This window comes from Cupressus sempervirens, chromosome 3, assembly GCF_028749045.1.
Source record: "Cupressus sempervirens isolate cs-2001-9-10 chromosome 3, ASM2874904v1, whole genome shotgun sequence".
Classification (NCBI taxonomy): Eukaryota; Viridiplantae; Streptophyta; class Pinopsida; order Cupressales; family Cupressaceae; genus Cupressus; species Cupressus sempervirens.
Genome location: NC_143120.1, coordinates 853,183,398 through 853,196,560, shown reverse-complemented (window position 1 = coordinate 853,196,560; position 13,163 = coordinate 853,183,398).

Genomic DNA, 13,163 nt, shown 5'->3' with positions numbered 1-13,163 from the left:
ACCCCCTTTGACTCATATGAATGATTCAAATATGTCTCTAGGGGTCCTAGGACCCCTACTGACATATGTCGTAATTTAATGAGTCAAAGGGGGTCATAGGTCACCCTATGACCCAATTTGACCCATATGAACCATTCGAATATGTCCCTAGGGTCTTAGGACCCTAAGGACATATGTCTTCGTTTAATGGGTCAAAGAGTGTCATAGGTCACACTACGACCCCCTTTGACTCATATGAACGATTCAAATATGTCCCTAAAGGTCCTAGGACCCCTAGGGACATATGTCGTCGTTTAATGGGTCAAAGAGGGTCACAACTCACCCTATGACCCCCTTTGACCCATATGAACGATTCGAATATGTCCCTAGGTGTCCGAGGACCACTAGGAACATATGTCATCATTTAATGGGTCGAAGAGGGTCATAGGTCACCCTATGAACCTCTTTGACCCATATGAAAGATTCGAATATGTCCCTAGGGGTCTGAGGACCCCTAGGGACATATGTCATTTTTTAATGGATCAAAGAGGGTCATAGGTTACCCTATGACCCCATTTGACCCATATTACCCATTCGAATATGTCCGGGTCCTAGGAACCCTAGAGACATATATCGTCATTTAATGGGTCAAAGAGGGTCATAGGTCACCCTATGACCCCCTTTGACCACTGTGAACGATTGGAATATGTCCCTAGGGGTCCTAGGACCCCTAGGGACATATGTCGTTGTTCAATGGGTTAAAGAGGGTCATAGGTCACCCTATGACCCCCTTTGACCCATATTACCCATTCGAATATGTCCCCAGAGGTCCTAGGACCCCTAGGGACATATGTCGTCATTTAATGGGTCAAAGGGGGTCATAGGTCACCCTATGACCCCGAGGGACATATGCCGTAATTTAATGGGTCAAAGGGGATCATAGGTCACCCTATGACCCCATTTGACCCATATGAACCATTCGAATATGTCCCTAGGGTTTTAGGACCCCTAGGGACATATTTTTTTGCTTAATGGGTCAAAGACCTATGACCCCCTTTGATCGATATTACCCATTCGAATATGTCCCTAGGGGTCCTAGGACCCCTAGGCAAATATGTCGTCGTTTAATGGGTCAAAGAGGGTCATAGGTCACCCTATGACCCCCTTTGACCCATATTACCCGTTCGAATATATCCCTAGGGGTCCTAGGACCCCTAGAGACATATATCGTCATTTAACGGGTCAAGAGGGTCATAGGTCACCATATGACCCCCTTTGACCCATATGAACGATTCGAATATGTCCCTAGGGCTCCTAGGACCCCTAGAGACATATTTCGTCATATAATGGGTCAAAGACGGTCATAGGTTACCCTATGACCCCATTTGACCCATATTACCCATTCGAATATGTCTCTAGGGGTCCTAGGACCCCTAGGGACATATGTCGTCATTTAATGGGTCAAAGGGGGTCATAGGTCAACCTACGACCCCCTTTGACTCATATGAACGATTCAAATATGTCCCTAGGGGTCCTAGGAGCCCTAGGGACATATGTCATCGTTTAATGAGTCAAAGGGGGTCATAGGTCACCCTATGACCCCCTTTGACCCATATGAACGATTCGAATATGTCCCTAGGGTCCTAGGACCCCTAGGGATATATGTCACCATTTAATGGTTTAAAGAGGGTCATAAGTCACCCTATGACCCCATTTGACCCATATTACCCATTCGAATATGTCCCTTGGGGTCCGAGGACCCCTAGGGACATATGTCATCATTTAATGAGTCAAAGAGGGTCATAGGTCACCCTATGACCCCCTTTGACACATATTACCCATTCGAATATGTCCCTAGGGGTCTTGGGACCCATAGAGACATATATCGTCGTTTAATACGTCAAGAGGGGCATAGGTTACCCTATGACCCCCTTTGACCCATTTGAACGATTCAAATATGTCCCTAGGGGTCCTAGGACCCCTAGAGACATATGTCATTATTTAATGGGTCAAAGAGGGTCATAGGTTACCCTATGACCCCATTTGACCCATATTACCCATTCGAATATGTCCCTAGGGCTCCGAGGACCCCTAGAGACATATATTATCGTTTAATGGGTCAAGAGGGTCATAGGTCACCCTATGCCCCCCTTTGACCCGTATGAATGATTCGAATATCTCCCTAGTGGTCCTAGGACCCCTAGAGACATATGTCATCTTTTAATGGGTCAAAGAGGGTCATAGGTTACCCTATGAGCCCATTTGACCCATATTACCCATTCGAATATGTCCCTAGGGGTCTTAGGACACCTATGGATATATGTCGTCGTTTAATGGATCAAATGGGGTCATAGGTCACCCTATGACCCCCTTTGACTCATATGAATGATTCAAATATGTCCCTAGGGGTCCTATGACCCCTAGGGACATATGTCGTCGTTTAATGGGTCAAAGGGGGTCATACGACACCCTATGACACCCTTTGACCCATGTGAACCATTCGAATATGTCCATAGGGTTCTAGGACCCCTAAGGACATATGTCGTCATTTAATGGGTCAAAGGGGGTTATAGGTCACCTTATGACCCCCTTTGACTCATATGAATGATTCAAATATGTCTCTAGGGGTCCTAGGACCCCTACTGACATATGTCGTAATTTAATGAGTCAAAGGGGGTCATAGGTCACCCTATGACCCAATTTGACCCATATGAACCATTCGAATATGTCCCTAGGGTCTTAGGACCCTAAGGACATATGTCTTCGTTTAATGGGTCAAAGAGTGTCATAGGTCACCCTATGACCCCCTTTGACCCATATTACCCATTCGAATATGTCCCTAGGGGTCCTAAGACCCTGAGGGACATATATCATCGTTTAATGGGTCAAAAGGGTCATAGGTCACCCTATGACCCCCTTTGACCCATATTACCCATTCGAACATGTCCCTAGCGGTCCTAGGACCCCTAGAGACATATATTGTCGTTTCATGAGTCAAAGAGGGTCATAGGTCACCCTATGACCCCCTTTGACCCAGATGAACGATTGGAATATGTCCCTAGGGGTCCTACGACCCCTAGGGACATATGTCGTTGTTTAATGGGTTAAAGAGGGTCATAAGGTGACCTATGACCCCCTTTGACCCATATTACCCATTCGAATATGTCCCCAGAGGTCGTACGACCCCTAGGGACATATGTCATCGTTTAATGGGTCAAAGGGGGTCATAGGTCACCCTATGACCCCCTTTGACCCATATGAATGATTCGACTATGTCCCTGGGGGTCCTAGGACCCCCAGGGACATATGTCGTAATTTAATGGGTCAAAGGGGATCATAGGTCACCCTATGACTCCATTTGACCCATATGAACCATTCAAATATGTCCCTAGGGTGTTAGGACCCCTAGGGACATATTTCTTCGTTTAATGGGTCAAAGACCTATGACCCCCTTTGACCGATATTACCCATTCGAATATGTCCCTAGGGCTCCTAGGACCCCTAGAAAAATATGTCGTCATTTAATGGGTCAAAGAGGGTCATAAGTCACCCTATGACCCCCTTTGACCTATATTACCCATTCGAATATGTCCTTAGGGGTCCTAGGACCCTTAGAGACATATATCGTCGTTTAATGGGTCAAGAGGGTCATAGGTCACCCTATGACCCCCTTTGACCCATATGAACGATTCGAATATGTAGCTAGGGCTCCTAGGACCCCTAGAGACATATGTCATCATATAATGGGTCAAAGACGGTCATAGGTTACCCTATGACCCCATTTGACCCATATTACCCATTCGAATATGTCCCTAGGGGTCCTAGTTACCGTAGGGACAAATGTCATCGTTTAATTGGTCAAAGGGAGTCATAGGTCACCCTACAACCCCCTTTTACTCATATGTACGATTCAAATATGTCCCTAGGGGTCCTAGGACCCCTAGGGACATATGTCATCATTTAATGAGTCAAATGGGGTCATAGGTCACCCTATGACCCCCTTTGACTCATATGAACGATTCGAATATGTCCTTAGGGTCCTAGGACCCCTAGGGATATATGTCGTCGTTTAATTGGTCAAAGAGGGTCATAGGTCAGCCTATGACCCCATTTGACCCATATTACCCATTCGAATATGTCCCTAGGGTCCTAGGACCCCTGGGGATATATGTCATCGTTTAATGGGTCAAAGAGGGTCATAGTTCACCCTATGACCCCCTTTGACCCATATTACCCATTCGAATACGTCTCTTGGGGTCCAAGGACCCCTAAGGACATATGTCGTTGTTCAATGAGTCAAAGAGGGCCATAGGTCACATTATGACCCCCTTTGACCCATAATACACATTCGAATATGTCTCTAGGGGTCCTAGGACCCCTAGAGACATATGTCGTCGTTTAATGGGTCAAAGGGGGTCATAGGTCACCCTATGACCCCCTTTGACCCATATGTATGATTCAAATATGTCCCTAGGGGTAGGACCTCTAGGGACATATGTCGTCATTTAATGGGTCAAAGAGGGTCACAGGTCACCCTATGACCCCCTTTGACCCATATGAACGATTCGAATATGTCCATAGGTGTCCGAACACCCCTAGGGACATATGTCATCATTTAATGGGTCAAAGAAGGTCATACGTCACCCTATGAACCTCTTTGACCCATATGAACGATTCGAATATGTCCCTAGGGGTCTGAGGACCCCTAGGGACATATGTCGTTGTTTAATGGGTCAAAGAAGGTCATAGGTTACCCTATGACCCCATTTTGACTCATATTATCCATTCTAATATGTCCGGGTCCTAGGACACCTAGGGACATATGTCGTCGTTTAATGGGTCAAAAGGGGTCATAGGTCACCCTATGACCCCCTTTGACCCATATGAACAATTCGAATATGTCCCTAGGGGTCCGAGGACCCCTAAACAAATATGTCGTCGTTTAATGAGTCAGAGAGGGTCATAGGTCACCCTTTGACCTCCTTTGACCCATATTACCCATTCGAATATGTCCCTAGCGTTCCTAGGACCCCTAGAGACATATATCATCGTTTAATGGGTCAAAGAGGGTCATAGGTCACCCTATAACCCCCTTTGACCCATATGAATGAATGGAATATGTCCCTAGGGGTCCTAGGACCCCTAGGGACATATGTCATTGTTTAATGGGTCAAAGAGGGTCATAGGTCACCCACCCTATGACCCCCTTTGACCCATATTACCCATTCGAATATGTCCCTATAGGTCCTAAGACCCCTAGGGATATATGTCAACGTTTAATGGGTCAAAGGGGGTCATAGGTCACCCTATGACCCCCTTTGACACATATGATTGATTCGACTATGTCCCTGGGGGTCCTAGGACCCCCAGGGAAATATGTCATAATTTAATGGGTCAAAGGGGATCATAGGTCACCCTATGACCCCATTTGACCCATATGAACCATTCAAATATGTCCCTAGGGTCTTAGGACCCCTAGGGAATTATTTCTTCGTTTAATGGGTCAAAGAGGGTCATAGGTCACCCTATGACCCCCTTTGACCCATATTACCCATTCGAATATGTCCCTAGGGGTCCTAGGACCCCTAGGGACATATGTCATCGTTTAATGGGTCAAACAGGGTCATAGGTCACCCTATGACCCGCTTTGACCCATATTACCCATTCGAAGATGTCCCTAGGGGTCTTAGGACCTCTAGAGACATATATCGTCGTTTAATGGGTCAAGAGGGTCATATGTCACCCTATGACCCCCTTTGACCCATATGAACGATTCGAATATGTCCCTAGGGCTCCTAGGACCCCTAGAGACATATGTCATCATTTAATGGGTCAAAGACAGTCTTAGGTTACCCTGTGACCCCATTTGACCCATATTACCCATTCGAATATGTCCCTAGGGGTCCTAGGACCCCTAGGGACATATGTCATCGTTTAATGGGTCAATGGGGGTCATAGGTCACCCTACGACCCCCTTTGACTCATATGAACGATTCAAATATGTCCCTAGGGGTCCTAGGACCCCTAGGGACATATGTTGTCATTTAATGAGTTAAAGGGGGTCATAGGTCACCCTATAACCCCTTTTGACCCATATGAACGATTCGAATATGTCCCTAGGGTCCTAGGACCCCTAGGGACATATGTCGTCATTTAATGGCTCAAAGAGGGTAATAGATCACCCTATGACCCCTTTTGACCCATATTACACATTCGAATATGTCCCTTGGGGTCCGAGGACCCCTAGGGACATATGTCGTCGTTTAATGGGTCAAAGAGGGTCATAGGTCACCCTATGACCCCCTTTGACCCATATTACCCATTCGAATATGTCCTTAGGGGTCCTAGGACCCCTAGAGACATATATCATCGTTTAATGGGTCAAGAGGGTCATAGGTCACCCTATGACCCCCTTTGACCCATATGAACGATTTGAATATGTCCCTAGGGGTCCTAGGACCTCTAGAGACATATGTCATCATTTAATGGGTCAAATAGGGTCATAGGTTACCCTATGACCCCATTTGACCCATATTACCCATTCAAATATGTCCCTAGGGGTCCTAGGACCCCTACGAACATATGTCGTCATTTAATGGGTCAAAGGGGGTCATAGGGTGACCTATGACCCCCTTTGACCCATATGAACAATTCGAATATGTCCCTAGGGTCCTAGGACCCCTAGGGACATATGTCGTCGTTTAATGGGTCAAAGAGGGTCATAGGTCACCCTATGACCCCGTTTGACCCATATTATCCATTCAAATATGTCTCTTGTGCTCCAAGGACCCCTAGGAACATATTCCATCGTTTAATGTGTCAAAGAGGGTCATAGGTCACCCTATGACCCCCTTTGACCCATAATACCCATTCCAATATATCTCTAGGGGTCCTAGCACCCCTAGACACATATGTCGTCGTTTAATGGGTCAAAGGGGGTCATAGGTCACCCTATGACCCCCTTTGACTCATATCTACGATTCGAATATGTCCCCAGGGGTCCTAGGACCCCTAGGGACATATGTCGTCGTTTAATGGGTCAAAGAGGGTCTTAGGTCACCCTATGACCTCCTTTGACCCATATGAACGATGCGAATATGTCCCTAGGGGTCCGAGGACCCCTAGGGACATATGTCGTCGTTTAATGGGTCAAAGAGGGTCATAGGTCACCCTATGACCCTCTTTGACTCATATGAACGATTCGAATATGTCCCTAGGGGTCTGAGGACCCCTAGGGACATATGTCATCGTTTAATGGGTCAAAGAGGGTCTTAGGTTATCCTATGACCCCATTTGACCCATATTACCCATTCGAATATGTCCCTACGGGTCCTAGGACCCCTAGGGACATATGTCATCGTTTAATGGGTCAAAGGGGGTCATAGGTCACCCTATGACCCCCTTTGACCCATATGAACAATTCGAATATGTCCCTAGGGGTCTAAGGACCCCTAGAGAAATATGTCATCGTTTAATGAGTCAGAGAGGGTCATAAGTTACCCTATGACCCCATTTTACCCATATTACCCATTCAAATATGTCCCTAGGGGTCCTAGGACCCCTAGAGACATATATCGTCGTTTAATGGGTCAAAGAGGGTCACAGGTCACCCTATGACCCCCTTTAACCCATATGAACGATTGGAATATGTCCCTAGGGGTCCTAGGACCCCTAGGGACATATGTCGTCATTTAATGGGTCAAAGAGGGTCATAGGTCACCCTATGACCCCCTTTGACCCATATTACCTATTCGAATATGTCCCTAGAGGTCCTAGGACCCCTAGGGACATATGTCGTCGTTTAATGGGTCAAAGGGGTTCATGGGTCACCCTATGACCCCCTTTGACCCATATGAATGATTTGACTATGTCCCTGGGGGTCCTAGGACCCCTAGGGACATATGTTGTCATTTAATGGGTCAAAGGGGGTCATAGGTCACCCTATGAACCCCTTTGACCCATATGAATGATTCGACTATGTCCCTAGGGGTCCTAGGACCCCTAAGGACATATGTCATCATTTAATGGGTCAAAGAGGGTCGACCTATGACCCCCTTTGACCCATAATACCCATTCGAATATGTCCCTAGGGGTCCTAGGACCCCTAGAGACATATGTCATCGTTTAATGGGTCAAAGGGGGTCATAGGTCACCCTATGACCGCCTTTGATCGATATGAACGATTCAGCTATGTCCTTGGGGGTCCTAGGGACATATGTCGTCATTTAATGGGTCAAAGGGACCCCCTTTGATCCATTAAAGGATGACATATGTCCCTAGGGGTCCTAGGACCACTGGAGACATATATCGTCGTTTAATGGGTCAAAGAGGGTTATAGGTCACCCTATGACCCCCTTTGACTCTTATATATTAATAATATACGTATTAATAATATACATATCAATATAATAATATATATATATACATATACATATTACATTATTATATTTAATGAAAATATTACGTTATTATATAAATATATTAATAACATACATATTAATATAATAATATTTATAATATATATTATATTTAATAAAAATATTACGTTGTTATATAAATATTATATTATTATACATATTAATATAATAATATATAATAAATATTACATTTAATGAAAATATTACGTTATTGTATATATTAATAACATACATATTAATATAATAATATATAATAAGTATTTTATATATATATAAATTACGTTATTATATTTAGTAAAAATAGTAATAACATATATTATATTTATAGATTGTAATAAGATTAACATTAGATATTATTATATATTACTAGATTATATCTTGTATGTTTACATTATGTTATTATATATATATATATATATATATATATATAATATTAAAATATGCCTTTACATATTAATATAAGTGAAATAATTTAAAAATAAAAAATTAGAACGTTTAAATCGAATTTCCCTCCAAATTTTGAAGATTTTTAGAATTTGACTACCGAGCCATATCGGATATCCGATGTCAAATCGGATATCCGATCAGGCTTGGTATTTACCAAGCCTGCCCGGTCAACCCCAAAGACATGTTTATAGAGAGTTTTAGTGATACTCAGACTTCGGGTAGCCGTCTGACAATGTTATTTTGATCGAAATTGAATGAAACGAAATGGGTTTTTTAATATCGCTCTCTAGATTCCATCAATATAATTTCTGTCAAATTTTGAGTTCGATAAGTATTTATTAGTTAATTATCAATGAAGATTATTGTAAAGTGCTGATTGACATACTGAATGAAAAATAGCTATAACTTTCAAACGGTATAACATTTTTTAAATCTAAAAGTTGCGTCACATTCTATACTTCGCCTAGTATAAGAAAAAAATTTAAAAAAAAAAATTTGATCAAATTTTCTATTAGTTAGGGTGGTCAGACATGGGACTTTTTTTAATCTGAAAAAGTTTTGGTAGAAAATTCATATTTAATTATTTATTTGGAATAAAAATATAAAAAAATATGCTTCACATCCGAGCATGAGTCTAGTTTTCATATCTATAATTATATTAAAAAAATATTATGATTTGATTTTGATTAAGGTGGTCAGACATACACCTACTTTTTATTTTCGCCCTGAAATTTTCTTAGTACTGCATTAAAATTCAAACTTTTGACCAATCAATTATTTTTTTCTCCTGATAAGGCCTAGTAGTTTAGAAACTACATTCAATTTTCTACAAATTATTTTCTTACAAATTTTTGATATAAAGTCCATAACCACTTCAAAATTATGTGTCAAGTTGACATAAACCTGATTTGCTGATTTTTCACTGCCACTTAAGGCCATAGTTTGGTACACCATGATCTTGCACATACCCATGAACAATTTTTTTTTTTACCTGTGTAGATGGTGGCATCTGATAATACTCGGACTACCTAGCATCGATCATGTCCACTAACGCATCTAGATTTTGTTGCGTCGCATCAAGGTCAATCTCTACATCTACATTGGCCCCATGACTAGTGAATGGCACATGTCCTAATAATGACGAGCCAAGTGGACTATGTGAATGAGATGGCATAGATGTAGAATCATCACGTGTCAACAAGTCCATCCATCCTGTGGTCGCCAAGCTCAAATCAACATCATTAAGGCCCACATTTGAACTCTAAGCCTGCACTATAACACTAGCTCAAGGGTATGTGGTATGTATATGTCTCTTTAGAGCAAAAGAGTGGTTAGTAGGTGGATCATCATGTGCACTACCACCATGACCACTACCTAATCAATGAGAGGAATATGGCTGAGGATGTGTCCTAATACTACCATGGACATGACCTCAAACATCTGATATGGGTATGCCAAGATGCTCTGATACAAATCTATATGTATCTAATAGATCCTCAGCCAGACCAATCATAGTATCTCGTGGCAACACTCTAGTGAGACCCTCTAAGCTAGCCACTGAAGGGATGCCTGCTGCACTGTACAAGTCTCTTGAAGATGAAGCATAGGATGATGATCTGGAATGCCGACGATACATCTAATACTAACAAACCTCATCACTTGAAATAGATCTAATAGCTGCTGCAATCTCTCCAACTCCCTGAATGACCCCACGTAACTGAGTGCTATGCACGGTCTCATCAGCTGATGGACCTAACACAGGGGAAATAGCAAGTGCCCTCTCTCCAACAATCGATCTATGTGCCAGTGGGGGATGACCTGGCTGCCTATCAGCCAATCTACCATGCCCTTGTTCTAAATTTCCTAGTAAATCTATGTAGTTCACCACCCTGTGTAAGCGAACCTATGCATAAAGCTATCAGGAAAAATATAGTGGAATTTGGTCATTATTTGGATAATGACCATGGGAAGCAAGGAAGCATGTGTATATCAATGCAGCCATTTGTGGATCTATACACTTAAGGGGAGAATACCCCTTCACATACTTTTGTGAAAGATAATGAGGGAAACATTCCCTCTTTAGGACATCTTTGGGCATCAAGCCTTGCACCTCCTGGAGTGAAAGACCAGAGGAGACCTCTTGTCTCTTACTGTCAAGGATAGTTTGTATAGTATGTGTAGAATATGGGGCAACACCATGAATCTCATTTTGAATAAATGTCAGGCTGCATAAGATACTCTGGCATGTACCACTATAAACACTAGAGCATGAGCCACTAGTCAGTGATTCCTAAAGTCTATGAATCTCCTGGTTAGTTTGATCATAGAGCTCCTGAGGTAGGATAGGTAGTTGATCACAGGGGACATGATGCTACTCAAGGGGGATAGGCTGCTGCTTAGGGCTCGAGATAGGCTACTTAGGCCCAGGTATAGGCTACTACTCAGGGCTCGAGGTAGGCTGCTCGAGCCCAGGTATAGGCTGCTCGAGGGGGACAGGCTGCTCGAGGGGGATAGAAGGTTGTTGATCAGCCACATCAATGTATGTAGGTGCATGTATAATGTGTAAACCTAAATATTAAAATTAAAATGTATGCCATTTAATAAACATGAAATTTATATTAACATATATATGTACAATTTGACAAAATTAAAAAACTTGTATCTAAATTGTTTTAATAAAATTAAACATGTGTACATGTGTACATATATATAGAAGTCCTAAAACCTAAATGAACATATACCTTAAAATAACTATATTTTAAAACACACATGTTGTTATATATAATGTTTGTAACTAAAGGACTTTTTAGGAACTACATGTGTGCAAGTTATATTTCTACCTAAGTTAGATTGAATGTTCAAAGGCTTTAGACATATGTGTGCACATAAGCTTGTCAAGTGTAATTTAGGTCCACGAAGTAAATATGTGCATATATATGCATATATAGATATATGTGTATATGTACATGATGTGTATATAATTTGCACATATATCTATCATGTGTGTGTGTGTGTGTGCATATGTGTGCATATATATAGACACACGTGCACATAATATGTGCAAATATACATATCATCACACATATGCATATATAGATCTATATACATACATACATACATACATACATATACATATAGTTAGGTTTGGGGATGGCTAGCATAAGTGTTACTACTAATATTAAGCTTTAGGGTCAAGGTCAGGTTTAACATCATGATTAAGGTTTGGGTTAGGTTAAATTGTATTAGTGATATAGTTAGGTTTAGAATTATTCTTAGGTTAGAGAAATATTTTTCTTAGGATTATTGTTAGTGTAACTTTGGTTATGATTAAGATTGTAGTTAAGGTGATGGTTTATGGTTAAGGCTATAATAAAGGCCAGTGTTAGGATTCATATATTGTAGTGCCATGTAGGGTTAGAGTTATTGCTTTGATTAGGGATAGGGTTACGATTAGTGTTTATATTACCTCTTAGTTAGGGAGAGAATTAGAATTTGGTTGGGTTGAGGTTTAGATATAGTTTGAAAATATTATTTGAGGTTAAGGTTAGGGTTTATATCATGGTTGGTCACAAATAGGGTTTGGGTTTAAATGACATACCTCGGTTTTATGTTTGGGTTATGGCTAGAGTGAACATTAGGCTTTATAGTTGAGGTTTTACATCACATGGTAAGGGTTTGGATTAGTGATATATAGTTAATTTTATCATCGTCTTAGGTTAGAGAAATAATTATATTGGGGTTTTAAAAAATTAGGGTTAGCATTTTAGTTATGATTAAAATTGGACTAAAGTTTATAGTTGAAGTTAGAATTAATGTTAGAAATTTTTTTAACGGTCGTGGAACTATGGCTAGTTTTAGAGTTTAGATTAGGTAAAATAGTTAGAGTGTACTTAAATAAACTTTAAATTAAAAGATAATATAATATATTTAGATCTAATATGGATGAAAAATTATCCTTAAGAAATATCTTATTTGTGCATTAAGAGATCCACAATGACATTAGAGGCTTAAGCATGAATAGCAAAATAAAATATACAAAGAAACATATATTTAAATACTAAAGACATATAAATTTTAACTAAGACAATATAGGAAGGGAAAAAACAATTGTTTTATATCTTTTCTGGACAGTTGATGAGGCGGATGCCGGTCTCTCTCTAACTTTTGATCAAAATAATGAGAAGACAACTGGCTATGCCCCTATTTATTCTAGTGGATTAGGGTTTCGATCGAAAATATGCTCAAGTTTCGATCGAAACTTGAAACTCGCACAGAAACCTATGTCACCAAGTTTCGATCAAAACTTGACCATAGTTTCGA